General features: G+C 40.3%; 2 pseudogenes; one reads left to right on the top strand and one right to left on the bottom strand.

Annotated features, from left to right (window-relative positions):
* LOC110572024 overlaps nucleotides 1–16957 on the bottom strand; it is a 31756-nt pseudogene that overhangs the window by 4136 nt on the left and 10663 nt on the right.
* On the top strand, nucleotides 5910–6005 carry LOC123326139 (annotated as a pseudogene).

The following is a 16957-nucleotide window of genomic DNA, read 5'->3' as shown; positions in this document are numbered from 1 at the left end:
CTTTCTTTCTTTCTTTCTTTCTTTCTTTCTTTCTTTCTTTCTTTCTTCTTTCTTTCTTTCTTTCTTTCTTTCTTTCTTTCTTTCTTTCTTTCTTTCTTTTCTCCTTCTTCTTCTTTTTATTTTTTTGGTTTTATTTATTTGAGAGAGAGAGAGAGCAGAAGCAGGGGGAGGAAGAGGCAGAGGGAGAAGCAGACTACCTGCTGAGCAGGGAGCCGGATGTGGGGCTTGATCCCAGGATCTGAGATCATGACCTGAACTGAAGGCAGACTTAACCAACTGAGCCACCCAGGTGCTCCTGTAAATGTATTTCTTAATGCTTGTGTTGGTTAGTTATTGTCTTTCTGTAAGACTGAGTAATTATGAAGGAGCAGTCTGGGCTAGGCAGGAAACATATTCAGTGTGCTTATGGCGAGAGTCAGATGACTGTGTGTGACCTAATGTCCAATACATTTTCTGCTGATCCATCTGTGTGAGTCCCCTGTGGTGGCTGTAACAAATTCCCACAGATGGAGTGCCTGAAAACAATAAGAAAATTATTCTTTTATGGTTCTGGAGGCTTGATTTCACTAGGCTCAGGTCAAGCTGTTGGCAGGGCTGGTCCCTTTGGTGATGTTAGGGGAGAATCCCTTCCCTTGCTGTTGCTAGCATCTCAAAGCCACCTGTATTCCTCGGCTCTTGACCCAGTCCCTGGCTTCACTTATCACATCTCCTACTTCTTCCTCTGATCTTCTTGTCTCCCTCTTATAAGGATCCTTGTGATGATATTTAGGGTCCACCTAGATAAACCAGGATAATCTTCCATCTCAAGATCCCCAACTTAATCACATCTGCAAAGCCCATTTTACTATATAAGGTAGCATTCAGTTTTTGGTTATTAGGACATGGATATCTTTAGGGGATGATTATTTAGCTTATCACTGCATCATAAAATGAAAATCTTGGGCTAAGCTCTTTAAGGTCCCATCCTACTCAAATAATACACAATTTTGAGCAGATAAAGGGAGGTGCTGTCATTGAGATTTTTACATTTTACAAGGCCTGATTTTACAAAAAGAAGGTGCTAGTATGATGACTAACAAGATGTTATTTTGTCTTCTGACATTGAGTCTACAATAGCATTTGGAAATAATATTGCTTCTTGAGCAGCAACAGTCACATATGAGTGAAGTTATCTATCTGTGGGTATAAAGCAGGAAGTTTTCACAAATGAAGGTGACCTAGATGTAATCCCAGGGAAGCAGATCAGGAATGGGATAGCATTTTGATATATGGAATCCTATTCAGTTGTACTGTACCTTATTTGGAGATGGTCAAGATGAAGAGCTGGTGACTCAGAGAAGCCCAGAAAAAAGACAGTAAAAAACAATTACTTGCACTGTGTATCTGAGCACTGCACGGAGGAGAGAGTGTTTTGGCTAACAGACTTGACCCCTATGGTTTCCTTGGTAAGGGTTCAGTCTGGGTTTCTAAAGCAGCTTGTTCACAGAGAGAAGACATGCTGGTCTAGCTGATATAAGCATTTGATTCTGCTGAATGGCTACACTTTTCATGGCAAATTTATAAGTCAATATTTCACTTTAAGACTCACTGATTAAGCATATATCAAAAAGAAACACCAGTATATTTGACGTACATTGCACATTGAACCTGAATTTGGAAGAGTCAAAATAAATGAAAAATCTTGGAAATGGAGGACATAGAAGTGTAATAGTTCCTGGGTGCTTGCTCCATGAAATATGCTCTAAGGGTGGCCAATGTACTATTATCCTCCTTTGCCTTGCTCTACCTTTCTCTCCACAGGTTTTCCCTAAATAAATCCCTTTTATGTCTTCCTTGGCCTTGGCTTTTGTTTCTTAGATGATTTGAACTAAGATAATAGCCTTCTTCAGGAAATATGTGCTTTGTTTCACCAATTTCTCCCTTTGGCTATGGCTTAATTGGCAACCAACTAAAATGATTTTGTCTGAAAACATCCTAGTATGTACCCATAAATAATATTTTGAAGGAAAGCTGGATACAGCATGGAGTTTGTGGGAATGTGGGAGTAATGCCACCATTTGCCCTATACCTCCATTGATTATTTATTTTTCAATATCTTTGATTTTTTCTATTTAGATGGACACATTATCTATCCATACTGACCAAAACTGGGTTTGAAAAGTTGGCTTTTCCTACCTTTGAATTTTCTTTCCAGAAGGAAGGTGGCAGCAACTGAACAGGCAGGTGAGTCTTCATAGTTCTAGGAGAAGGCATTTTGCTGGCCAGATCCAGACCTGGGAAAAAAGGCTACACCATTTAGCTGAACACTTCTCATCAGCTCCATGAATTCAATATTATTGTTTTGTCAAATATCTGAAATGAGGTTTACTAAATAGCTGGCTCTGCCTAAAATTATGGTTTTTACATGTCTAAATGATTCCCTCCTAATGACACTTTTACCATCCATTCAGGTAAAGGAAAACACTAATGAGATACTGGAAACCACTGAGGCAACGGTACTCTCCTTATTTGCTGGGTATTGGTTATACTTGTGTGGGAAGATGAAGATGTTTGGGGAGGTATGAGGTTGGTGCAACTATGTCCCCAACAAGCACTTGGATATTTTGTCCTTTGGGGTTTTCTATTACTGCAATGGGGAGTAGATTAAGGCAGCTGGAGAAGAGCTGGCTTCCCTCTTAAGGGAGGCGGGTTATTGGCCAGCTCTACAAGGCTAGCAGTTCCATGTAAATAGCTTCATGCTTTCTTTTAACCTTTACTTTCCAGGCCAAGAACTGCAACAGCCACCAGTCAAACACCAGCACTGTGCTCTGTGCTGGGATGTATTTTCAGATGAAAAATTGAGCCTTACAGTGGTCAAGTAATTTCTCCAAGTTAGTAAATGTGACAGCCAGAACTGGAAATCAGTTAGTCTGTGGGTGTGGAAAGCCATAGAGGGGGAGGCCTAAGAGACTTTGTGGAAAGCAGCAGAGAGACAAGGAACAACTAGATGAATCTCAGATAAAATCCCCCTTGGAAACAGAATGTCCAACACTGAGTGTTAAAATACCAAGTACAGGGGGCATCTGGGTGGCTCAGTCAGTTAAGCGTCTGCCTTCGGCTCAGCTGTGATTCCAGGGTCCTGGGATTGAGCCCCATGTCGAGCTCCCTGCTCAATGGGGTGTCTGCTTCTCCCTCTCCCTTTGCCCCTCTGCCTCCCCCTGCTTGTGCTCGCTCTCTCTCAAATAAATAAATAAAATCTTAAAAACAAACAAACAAACAACCAAATACAGACTGGGATTTGGCCACACACAGCACGAAACTCAAGGGAGGGGGCTTGAAAATGAGGCAGAGTAGCAGCCTTGGTTGGAGAAGCACAGCTTCTGGTGGAGAATCAGATATATAGAGAAGGGAGGCACCCCCTGGAGACCTGGCAGTGATGGGAAAGAAGGAAGTAAGAGGAAGAAAATTAAAAATCCTGCAGAAACAAAAGAAATAGCCTACTAATTCCTCACCGCCAACCACCAAGACCTAGGAGTAGTAAACCTCTCTATTTCAATTCCCTATAGTTTTTTCTTAAACTGAGGCTCACCAGCCTACCTGGGGCTCTACTAACAAATGTTAATTTAACAAAGTCACAATTGGCTTCACAAGCAGGATGGATTGAGTCAGTTTGCCTTTGATAATGAGGAATGTATTTTAGCTGCAAATGGCTTTCTCAGGTGGGTAATCCATTGGGGAGGAGTCCAACTGCATGCTGTCTATTCAGAGGGCTGCCCCAAGTTCCCATCCCAAAAGTGCAAGCTCCAAAAAAAGCAACCAGAATTCTCTCAAACTTTAAGGGTATTGCTAATTGCAGCTGGTTTGAGGGGCTATAGATGTGTTTTCCATTTATTAATGTCCAGGGGGTACCTGCAGTGGGTGTTAGACTTTGAGTGTGATTCCCAGCTTTTATCACAGACCCAGCTACTGACTGTTAGGGACAACTGGCTAAGATTTTGGCAAGGTCCTATTGCCTTTAGTTAACAGAGGGGAACATGTGAGTTGCACAAGTTGCCCAAGTGTGGGACCAGAGAAATGTGCATTGCCCCTAAGAGGAGAGGGAGACTCTCCTGACCTGATTGGCTTTGCTTGTGGGAGGCACTAGGACTCTGAATTCTAACCTGGATGATAGGAATGCCCACACTGGGAAAGTCATGGCCCCTCGAAAAGGCAAGAGTGACTGAGGCCTTTGGTCCTTCTGTCACTGCATACCTTGCTGCTGTGGCACCTTGTCCCTTGACACTATGGGGTATCATGGGTCCCACTCTTGGTGTGTAGTGGCACAAAATCTAATGGCCTAATACAAATGACCTGAATACCTGCTGCCTGCACCAACAAAAATGTCCAAAAAATTAGTAAGCTCCCCACTAAATGTGAAACACTCATAAAAGTGGCGTGGGCACTGATCAGTGTCGAGGTTTACCAACATGCCAAGGCACTGATTCTATACTCTTGGGCCTAGGGGCCAGTCCTAATCCTGCCACCACTGGGCTAGTGGAGGATGACCCCAAACCCAGTGAGGTGGATTGGGACACCCTGGAGAGGGAAGCAGCTGGTACTGGCCACTGGGGACATCTGCCAGAGTGACAATTCACAGGGTCAAATCCGTGGCGGGTAATAGAGAATTAGAAACCGAAATTTGAAACTTTACATGCCTTAAGATTAAAAATATTTTAAAAGACTGTAGGGCAGGAGGGAGGAAAAGGGGCTGACTGGCTGTTGAGAGTGTTTAATACTGGTTCTGAGCTATTACACAACCTATGGATGTGAGTTAACTAGCCAGTATTTACAAGAATCCCCAAATGCTTAACCTTTTAAAAGACCCCCAATGAGCCCTGGGTGTTATACACAACTAATGAATCATTGAACACTACATCAAAAACTAATGATGTACTATATGCTGGCTAATTGAACATAATAATAAAAAAAATTTAAAAACAAAAAAAATTTAGCAAATACAAAAACAAACAAACAAACAAAAAAATAAAAGACCCACCCCCAAAGCCTGAAAGTCAAATTCTGGAGAGACACAGGTGACCCAACCTCCAACCTATGAGGGACCGTCCCAGGACTAATTCAACCAGAGTTAAAGCAAAAGCTGCAGCTGTGGATGATCTCAGTGTCATAATTGGGATTTCTAATCACAAGGGAGAATCCAAACCCAAAGACACAAGCCCTAAAGATATAGAGGGAAAATCCTGTCTTCTGCTTACTTGGATTTTTATGGCTTGGCATGGAACCTACCCTTCTCTCATAGTTATTTTTTTTTTAATTTTTAAATTTTATTATGTTAGTCACAATACAATACATCATTAGTTTTTTTTTTAAATTTTTTGTTGTTATGTTAATCACCATACATTACATCATTAGTTTTTGATGTAGTGTTCCATGATTCATTGTTTGCGTATAACACCCAGTGTTCCATGCAGAATGTGCCCTCCCCAATACCCATCACCAGGCTAACCCATCCTCCCACCACCCTCCCCTCTAGAACCCTCAGTCTGTTTTTCAGAGTCCATCGTCACTCATGGTTCGTCTCCGCCTCCGATTTCCCCCCCTTCATCCTTCCCCTCCTGCTATCTTCTTCTTTTCTTTTCTTTTTTTTAAAATTTTTTATTGTTATGTTAATCACCATACATTACATCATTAGTTTTTGATGTAGTGTTCCATGATTCATTGTTTGTGCATAACACCCAGTGCTCCATGCAGAACGTGCCCTCCTCAATACCCATCACCAGGCTAACCCATTCTCCCACCCCCCTCCCCTCTAGAACCCTCAGTTTGTTTTTCAGAGTCCATCGTCTCTCATGGTTTGTCTACCCCTCCGATTTCCCCCCCTTCATTCTTCCCCTCCTGCTACCTTCTTCTTCTTTTTTTTTTTCTTAACATAGATCGCTTCTTGGCCTTTTGGCTAAGATCAAGTGTAGTATGTGTTCTCATCATTAGTTTTTGATGTGGTGATCCACTGTTTTCGTATAACACCCAGTGCTCCATGCAGTACGTGCCCTCCTTAATACCCATCACTGGGCTAACCCATCCCCCCACCCACCTCCCCTCTAAAACCCTGTTTGTTTCTCAGAGTCCATAGTCTCTCATGGTTCATCTCTCCCTCTGATTCCCCCCCCTTCATTTTTCCCTTCCTTCTCCTAATGTCCTCCATGCTATTCCTTATGTTCCACAAATAAGTGAAACCATAAGACAATTGGCTTTCTCTGCTTGACTTATTTCACTTAGCATAATCTCCTCAGTCCCATCCATGTTGATGCAAAAGTTGGGTATTCATCCTTTCTGATGGCTGAGTAATATTCCATTGTATATATGGACCACATCTTCTTTATCCATTTTTCTGTTGAAGGGCATCTCAGCTCTTTCCACAGTTTGGCTATTGTGGACATTGCTTCTATGAACACTGGGATGCATAAGGCCCTTCTTTTCACTACATCTGTGTCTTTGGGGTATATACCCAGTAGTGCAATTGCTGGGTCATAGGGTAGCTCTATTTTTAATTTTTTGAGGCACCTCCACACTGTTTTCCAAAGTGGCTGTACCAACTTGCATTCTCACCAAGAGTGTAAGAGGGTTTCCCTTTCTCCACAACCTCTCCAACATTTGTTATTTCTTTCCCTGTCCATTTTTGCCATTCTAACTGGTGTAAGGTGGTATCTCAATGTGGTTTTGATTTGAATTTCCCTGATGGCTAATGATGATGAACATTTTTTCATGTGTCAGCCATTTGTATGTCTTCTTCAGAGAAGTGTCTGTTCATGTCTTCTGCCCATCTTTTGACTTGATTATTTGTTTTTTGGGTGTTGAGTTTGAGAAGTTCTTTATAGATCTTGGATACCAGCCCTTTATCTCTAGTGTCATTTGCAAATATCTTCTCCCATTCTGTGGGTTGCCTATTTGTTTTGTTGACTGTTTCCTTTGCTATGCAGAAGATTTTTATCTTGATGAAGTCCCAAAAGTTCATTTTTGTTTTTGTTTCACTAGCTTTTGGAGATGTATCTTGAAAGAAGTTGCTGTGGCCAATGTCAGAGAGGTTACTGCCTATGTTCTCCTCTAGGATTTTGATGGATTCCTGTCTTACATTGAGGTCTTTCATCCATTTTGAGTTTATCTTTGTGTATGGTGTTAGAGAATGGTCGAGTTTCATTCTTTTGCATATGGCTGTCCAATTTTCCCAGCACCATTTATTGAAGAGACTGTGTTTTTTCCATTGCGTGTTTTTTCCTGCTTTGTTGAAGATTATTTGACCATAGAGCTGAGGGTCCATATCTGGGTTCTCTATTCTGCTCCATTGGTTTATATGTCTGTTTTTGTGCCAGTACCATGCTGTGTTGGTGATCACTGCTTTGTAATATAGCTTGAAATCGGGCAATGTGATGCCCCCAGCTTTGTTTTTCTTTTTCAACATTTCCTTGGTGATTCGGGGTCTTTTCTGATTCCATACCAATTTTAGGATTGTTTGTCCCAGCACTTTGAAAAACGTCATTGGAATTTTGATCAGGATGGCATTTGAAGGTATAGATTGCTCTGGGTAGCATAGACATTTTAACAATGTTTATTCTTCCAATCCATGAGCATGGAATATTTTTCCATCTTTCTGTGTCTTCTTCAATTTCTTTCATGAGTGTTCTGTAGTTCCTAGAGTATAGATCCTTTAACTCATGGTTAGGTTTATTCCAAGGTATCTTATGGTTTTTGGTGCTATTGTAAACGGAATTGTTTCTTTAATTTCTCTTTCTACAGTTGCATTGTTAGTGTATAAGAAAGCAACTGATTTCTGTGCATTGATTTTGTATCCTGCTACATTACTGAATTGCTGTATGAGTTCTAGTAATTTAGGGGTGGAGTATTTTGGATTTTCCACATAAAATATCATGTCATCTGCGAAAAGAGAGAGTTTGACTTCTCTGCCAATTTGAATACCTTTTATTTCTTTTTGTTGTCTGATTGCTGAGGCTAGGACTTCTAGTACTATGTTGAACAATAGTGGTGAGAGTGGGAATCCTTGACGTCTTCCTGATCTTAAGGGAAAGGCTCTCAGCTTTTCCCCGTTAAGGATCATATTCACTGTGCATTTTTCATAGATGGATTTTATGAACTGGAAGAATGTTCCTTCTATTCCTATACTCTGAAGAGTTTTAATCAGGAAAGGATGCTGTATTTTGTCAAATACTTTTTCTGCATCAATTGAGAGGACCATATGGTTCTTCTCTCTCCTCTTATTAATGTGTTCTACCACATTGATTGATTTGCAAATGTTGAACCACCCTTGCATCCCGGGGATAAATCCCACTTGGTCGTGGTGGATGATCCTTTTAATGTATTGTTGGATCTTATTATCTAGGATTTTGTTGGGATTTTGGAATCCATATTCATCAGGGATATCGGTCTGAAATTCTCCTTTTTGATGGGGTCTTTGCCTGGTTTGGGGATTAAGGTAATGCTGGCCTCATAGAATGAGTTTGGAAGTTTTCCTTCTGTTTCTATTTTTTGAAACAGCTTCAGGAGAATAGGTATTATTTCTTCTTTGAGTGTTTGGTAGAATTCCCCAGGAATCCATCATGCCCTGGACTCTTGTTTTTTGGGAGGTTTTTGATCACTGCTTCAATCTCGTTACTGGTTGTAAAGCCTATTTCAGGTTGTCAATTTCTTCCTGTTTCAGTCTTGGCAGCTTATAGGTTTTCAGGAAAGCATCCATTTCACCCAGATGGCTCAGTTTATTGGCATATAGTTGTTGATAATAATTTCTAATAGTTGTTTCTATTTCCTTGGTATTAGTCGTGATCTCTCCCCTTTGATTCATAATTTTATTAATTTGGGTCCTTTCTCTTCTCTTTTGGATAAATCTGGCCAGTGGTTTATCAATCTTATTAATTCTTTCAAAGAACCAACTTCTAGTTTCATTGATCTGACGTACTGTGTTTCTGGTTTTTAATTCATTGATCTCTGCTCTGATCTTAATTATTCCCTTCTAATGCATGGCTTAGGCATTGTTTGTTGCTTTTTCTCTAGTTCTCTAAGGTGTAGAGTTAGTTGGTGAATTTGGGATTTTTCTATTTTTTTGAATGAGGCTTGGATGGCTATGTATTTCCCCCTTAGGACCACCTTTGCAGTATCCCATAGGTTTTGGACCGATGTGTTTTCATTCTCATTGGTTTCCATGAATTGCTTAAGTTCTTCTTTGATTTCCTGGTTGACCCAAACATTCTTGAGCAGAGTGGTCTTTAGTTTCCAAGTGTTTGAATTTCTTCCAAATTTTTTCTTGTGATTGAGTTCCAGTTTTAAAGCATTGTGGTCTGAGAATATGCAAGGAATAATCTCAGTCTTTTGGTATTGGTTGAGACCTGATTTGTGACCCAGTATGTGGTCTATTCTGGAGAAAGTTCCATGTGCACTCGAGGAAGAATGAGTATTCTGTTGTTTTAAGGTGGAATGTTCTGTATATATCTATGAGGTCCATCTGGTCCAGTGGATCATTGAAAGCTCTTGTTTCCTTGTTGATTTTCTGCTTAGATGATCTGTCTATTGCTGAGAGTGGAGTTTTGAGGTCTCCTACTATTAATGTATTGTTATCAATATTAATCTTTATTTTGGATAACAGCTGGTTTATGTAGATGGCTGCTTCCATATTGGGGGCATAGATATTTACAATTGTTAGATCCTCTTGTTGGATAGACCCTTTAAGAATGATATAGTGTCCTTCTGTATCTCTAATTACAGTCTTTAGTTTAAAATCTAATTTGTCTGATGTAAGAATTGCTACCCCAGCTTTCTTTTGAGGTCCGCTGGCATGGAAGATGGATCTCCATCCCTTCACTTTCAGTCTGGATGTATCTTTAGGTTCAAAATGAGTCTCTTGTAGACAGCATGTGGATAGGTCCTGTCTTTTTATCAAATCTGCAAGCCTGTGCCGTTTTATGGGAGCATTTAGGCCATTCATACTGAGAGTGATTATTGAAAGATATGAATGAATTGTCATCATGTTGCTTGTGAAGATGTTGTTTTTATAGATTGTCCCTGTAAATTTCTGTTGTATATCACTCTTGGGGTCTTTCTCCTTTTATAGAACCCCCCTTAATATTTCTTGCAGGGCCGGCTTACTGGTCACATATTCTTTCAGTTTCTGCTGGTCTTCAAAGCTCTGCATCTCTCCATCCATTCTAAATGACAGCCTGGCCAGGTAAAGTATTCTTGGCTGCATGTTCTTCTCACTTAGTATCCTGAATATGTCTTGCCAGCCCTTTCTGGCTTGAAAGGTCTCTGTGGATGGGTCTGACGTTATTCTGATGATCCTCCCTCTGTACATAAGGAATCTCTTCCCCCTAACTGCCCTTAAGATGGTTTCCTTGGTTCTAAGATTTGCAAGTTTTATTATTACATGCCGAGGTGTTGGACTGTTTTCCTTGATCTTGGGAGGGGTCCTCTCTGCGTCTAGGATGGGAACGTTTGTTTCATTCCCCAGATTAGGGAAGTTCTCAGCTATGATTTGCTCAAATATATCTATCTTCTAGTCTTCTCTCTCTCCAACCCTTCCGGGATTCCAATAATTCTGAGATTGGAACACTTCATGGTGTCACTTATTTCTCTGATTCTATTTTCATGGATTCTGTGTTGTTTTTCCCTGGCCTCCTCTTTTCCCTTCTTATCTATTAAATTGTCTTCCAGGTCACTAATTCGTTCTTCTGCCTCACTTACCCTGGCTGTTAGATTATCTAGATTAGATTGGATCTGGGGGAGTGGAACAAGATGGCGGAGGAGTAGGAGACCTGGATTTCGTCTGGTCTCAGGAATTCAGCTAGATAGGGATCAAACCATTCTGAACACCTACAAACTCAACAGGAGATTGAAGAAAAGAATAGCAACACCTCTCTGAACAGAAAAGCGACCACTTTCTGGAAGGTAGGATGTGCGGAGAAGTGAATCTGAGGAGATATTCGGGAGGATAGACGGCGGGGGAGGGGACCTTCATCAGCCGCTTCTGGCAAGTGATGGAGCCGTGGAGCACAAAATTGGAACTTTTAAAAGTCGGCTCTGCTGAGGGACATTGCTCCAGGGGCTAAGTGGGGGGTGGAACCCTCGCTGGGACAGCGTGGTCTCAAGACCCTCGGGGTCACAGAAAGACAAGGGGTGCCTGAGTGTGGCAGAGCTCCCAGGTATTAGAGCAGAGAAGCTGGCTGCAGAGACGGAGCACAGGAGCAGGCTCTCAGCTCAGGGTTGCCATAAACCATGATCCATGGCACAGTTGGGCCCCTGTTCCTCCAGCAAGGACCCAACAAGTGGCAGATCCGGGGAGACTCACCTTCCTCCCCCGGGAAGAGCGGCAGGGAGCGCACCGCAGGGATCTGCTGGGTTTGGAGACTCCATACCCAGTCATGTGCCAGAGATAGAAATGCTCGGTCACAGGCCAGTGAGCATGGAGTTCGGCCGGAGACCAGGGAGACGGGAGTGACTAACTGCTTTTCTCTGGAGGCTCACTGAGGACTGGGACCCCAAGTTCTCGGCTCCCCTGGGGCAGAGATTGGGAGGCCACCATTTTCACTCTCATCCTCCAAAGCTGTATGGAAAGCTTGCAGGGAACAAAAGCTCCCAAGAGCAAACCCAAGCAGATTACTTAGCCTGGAGCGGCAAGGGCGGGGCAATTCCGCCTCTGGCAAAAACATTTGGGAACTATGGCAACAGGCCCCTCCACCAGAAGATCAGAGAGAACAGCCAGCCAAGACCAAGTTTACCAATGAGAACGGGAGAACTCCAGCATTAAGGGAATACTGCATATAGAATCCATAGCTTTTTTCACATGATTCTTTAGTCTTTAAAGTTAATTCTTTTTTTTAACTGTCTTTTTTTTTTGAATTTTTCTTTTTCCCTTTTTCAACCAACATCTTATCAATCCCTTTTTTAAAAAACATTTTTATTTTTAATTTTTAGAATCATATTCTATCCCTTCATAGTAGTTACCCTTATTTTTGGCATATATATATATAAGTTGTTCTCTCTTTAAAATTTTGAGATAGTTTCTTCTAACAGATCAAATATACCCTAAATCTCTAGTGTATGGCTTTATTCTACTCTCCTGCCTGATCACATTCTCTCCCATTTTTTTTCTTTTTTTTAATCCTCTTCTTTTTTCAAGCAACTTCTTATCAATACCTTTTATAAAATTTTTTATAGTTTTATCTTTACAGTCATATTCCATCCCTTCATCATATCAACCCTTATTTTTGCACATATATAAGTTTTTCTTTATTTAAAATTTTGGGAGGCACTTTCTTATAACAGACCAAAATACACCCAAAATCTAGCATGTGGCACAGATCTATGCACCAGCCTGAGCATATTTGATCATATTCTGTTTTTTTTTGTTTTGTTCTGTATTTGTTTGTTTTTATCTTTTTCTTTTTCTTTTCTTTTATCATTCTTTCCCTTTCTTTTCCCCCAGCTTCAGGTCTTTTCTGATTTGTTTAGAGTATATTTTCAGTGGACGTTGTTACCCTGTTAGCATTTTGTTCTCTCATTCATCTATTCTCCTCTGGACAAAATGACAAGATGGAAAAAATCACCTCAACAAAAAGAACAAGACGTAGTACCGACTGCCAGGGACCTACTCTATACAGACATTAGTACGATGTCCGATCTAAAGTTCAGAATGATGATTTTAAAGATACTAGCTGGGCTTAAAAAAAGCATGGAAGTTATTAGAGAAACCCTTTCTGGAGAAATAAAAGAACTAAAATCTAACCAAGTCACAATCAAAAAGGCTATTAATGAGATGCAATAAAAAATGGGGCTGCTTACTGCTAGGATAAATGAGTGAGAAGAGAGAATCGGTGATATAGAAGACCAAATGATGGAAAATAAAGAAGCTTAGAAAAAGAGAGATAAACAACTACTGGATCACGAGGGCAGAATTTGAGAGATAAGTGATAACATAAGACAAAACAACATTAGAATAATTGGGATCCCAGAAGAAGAAAGAGAGAGAGGGACAGGAGGTATATTGGAGCATTATAGCAGAGAACTTCCCTAATTTGGGGAAGGAAAGAGGCATCAAAATCCAGGAGGCAGAGAGAACCCCCATCAAAATAAAAAAAAAATAGGTCAACACCCCAACACCTAGTAGTAAAACTTACGAGTCTCATAGACAAAGAGAAAATCCTGAAAGCAGCTCAGGACAAGAGATATGTAACCTACAAGGGTAGAAACATTAGATTGGCAACAGACCTATCCACAGAGATCTGGCAGGCCAGAAAGGACTGGCATGGTATACTCAGAGGACTAAATGAGAAAAATATGCAGCCCAGAATACTGTATCCAACTAGGCTGTCATGAAAATAGAAAGAGATATAAAAAGCTACCAGGACAAACAAAAACTAAAGGAATTTGCAAACACGAAACCAGCCCTACAAGAAATATTGAAAGGGTTCATCTAAGCAAAGAGAGGGCCTAAAAGCAACATAGACTGGAAAGCAACACAGAATATACAGTAACAGTCACCTTACAGGCAATACAATGGCACTAAATTCCTATCTTTCAATAGTTACCCTGAATATAAATGGGCTAAATGCCACAATCAAAGACACAGGCTACCAGATTGGATTAAAAAACCAGACCCAATGATATACTGTATGCAAGAGATTCATTTTAGACCCAAACACACCCCTAGATTGAAAGTGAGGGGGTGGAAAACCATTTACCATGCTAATGGACACCAAAAGAAAGCTGGGGTGGCAATCCTTCTATCAGACAAATTCGATTTTAAACCAAAGACTGTAATAAGAGATGAGGAAGGACACTATATCCTACTTAAAGGGTCTATTCAACTAGAAGATCTAACAATGGTAAATATATATGGCCCTAACATGGGACCAGCCAATTATATAAGGCAATTAATAACAAAAGCAAAGAAACACATCAACAACAATACAATAATAGTGGGGGACTTTAACACCCTCCTCACTGAAATGGACAGATCATCTAAGCAAAAGATCAACAAGGAAATAAAGACTTTAAATGACACACTGGACCAAAAGGACTTCACAGACATAATCAGAACATTCCATCCGAAAGCAATGGAATACACATTCTTCTCTAGTGCCCATGGAACATTCTCCAGAATCGATCACATCCTAGATCACAAATCAGGTCTCAACCAGTACCAAAAGATTGGGATCATTCCCTGCCTATTTTCAGACCACAATGCTTTGAAACTAGAACTCAATCACAAGAGGAAAGTCGGAAAGAACTCAAATACAAGGAGGCTAAAGAGCATCCTACTGAAGAATGAATGGGTCAACCAGGAAATTAAAGGAGAATTTAAAAAATTCATGGAAACCAATGAAAATGAAAACACAACTGTTCAACATCTTTGGGATGCAACAAAGGCAGTCCTAAGAGGAAAGTATATAGCAATACAAGCCTTTCTCAAGAAACAAGAAAGGTCTCAAGTACACAGCCTAACCCTACACCTAAGGAGCTGGAGAAAGAACAGCAAATAAAGCCTAAACCCAGCAGGAGAAGAGAAAAAATAAAGATCAGAGCAGAAATCAATGAAACAAAAACCAAAAGAACAGTAGAACAGATCAAGGAAACTAGTAGCTGGTTCTTTGAAAGAATTAACAAGATTGATAAAGCCCTGGCCAGACTTATCAAAAAGATAAGAGAAATGACCTAAATTAACAAAATCATGAATGAAAGAATATAGATTCCAACCAACACCAAAGAAATATAAACAATTATAAGAATATATTATGAGCAACTCTATGCCAGCAAAATAGATAACCTGGAAGAAATGGATGCATTCTTAAAGATGTATCAACTACCAAAACTGAACCAGGAAAAAATAGAAAACCTGAACAGACCTATAACCATTAAGGAAATTGAATCAGTCATCAAAAATCTCCCAACAAACAAAAGCCCAGGGCCAGATGGCTTCCCAGGGGAATTCTACCAAACATTTCAAGAAGAATTAATACCTATTCTTCTGAAACTATTCCAAAAAATAGAAATGGAAGGAAAACTTCCAAATTCGTTTTATGAGGCCACCATTACCTTGATCCCCATACCAGACAAAGACCCCATCAAAAGGGAGAATTACAGACCAATATCCTTGATGAACATGGATGCAAAAATTCTCACCAAAATACTAGCCAATAGGATCCAACAGTACATTAAAAGGATTATTCACCATGACCAAGTGGGATTTATACCTGGGCTGCAAGGTTGGTTCAACATCCTCAAATCAATCAATGAGACACAATACATTAACAAAAGAAAGAACAAGAATCATATGATCCTCTCAATAGATGCACAAAAAGCATTTGACAAAGTACAACATCCTTTCTTGATCAAAACTCTTCAGAGTGTTCGAATAGAGGGTACATACCTCAATATCATAAAAGCCATGTATGAAAATCCCACAATGAACATCATTCTCAATGGGGAAAAACTGAGAACTTTCCCCCTAAGGTCAGGAGCACAGCAGGGATGTCCACTCTCACCACTGCTATTCAACAAAGTATTAGAAGTCCTAGCCACAGCAATCAGACAACAAAAAGAAATCAAAGGCATCCAAATTGGCAAAGAAGAAGTCAAACTCTCACTCTTTGCAGATGATATGGTACTTTATGTGGAAAACCCCAAAGACTCCACCCCAAAACTGCTAGAACTCAGACAGGAATTCAGTAAAGTGGCAGGATATAAAATCAATGCACAGAAGTCAGTGGCATTCCTATACACCAACTGCAAGACAGAAGAAAGAGAAATTAAGGAGTCGATCCCATTTACAATTGCACCCAAAACCATAAGATACCTAGGAATAAATCTAACCAAGGAAGCAAAGGACCTGTACTCAGAAAAGTATAAAATACTCATGAAACCAATTGAGGAAGACATAAAGAAACAGAAAAAATTTCCATGCTCATGGATTGGAAGAACAAATATTGTGAAGATGTCAATGCTACCTAGAGCAATCAACACATTCAATGCAATCCCCATCAAAATACCATCCACTTTTTTCAAGAAAATTGAATAATCCTAAAATTTGTATGGAACCAGAAAAGACCCCGTATAGCCAGAGGAATGTTGAAAAAGAAAAGCAAAGCTGGTGGCATCACAATTCCGGACTTCCAGCTCTATTACAAAGCTGTCATCATCAAGACAGTATGGTACTGGTACAAAAACAGACACATCGATCAATGGAACCGAATAGAGAGCTCAGAAATGGACCCTTAACTCTATGGTCAACTAATCTTTGACAAAGCAGGAAAGATTGTCCAATGGAAAAAAGACAGTCTCTTCAACAAATGGTGTTGGGAAAATTGGACAGCCATATGCAGAAGAATGAAACTGGACCATTTCCTTACATTTCTTTACATTTCCATACACACACAAAAATGGACTCCAAATGGTTGAAAGACCTAAATGTGAGATAGGTGTCCATCAAAATCCTAAAGGAGAACACAGGCAGCAACCTCTTCAACCTCAGCTGCAGCAATTTCTTCCTAGAAACATCGCCAAGGGCAAGGGAAGCAAGGGTAAAAATGAACTCTTGGAACTTCATCAAGATAAAAAGCTTTTGCACAGCAAAAGAAACAGTCAACAAAACCAAAGACAACAGAGAGAATGGGAGAAGATATTTTCAAGTGACATATCAGATAAAGGGCTAGTATCCATAATCTATAAAGAACTTATCAAAGTCAACACCCAAAGAACAAATGATCCAATCAAGAAATGGGCAGAAGACATGATCAGACATTTTTCCAAAGAAGACATCCAAATGGCCAACAGACACATGAAAAAGTGCTCAACATCGCTCAGCTTCAGGGAAATCCAAATCAAAACCTCAATGAGATACCACCTCACGCCAGTCAGAATGGCTAACATTAACAAGTCAGGAAATGACAGATGTGGGCGGGAATGTGGGGAAAGGGAACCCTCC

Source organism: Neomonachus schauinslandi, chromosome 10 (assembly GCF_002201575.2).
Source record: "Neomonachus schauinslandi chromosome 10, ASM220157v2, whole genome shotgun sequence".
Lineage (NCBI taxonomy): Eukaryota > Metazoa > Chordata > Mammalia > Carnivora > Phocidae > Neomonachus > Neomonachus schauinslandi.
This window is presented reverse-complemented; position numbering and strand designations above follow the sequence as displayed.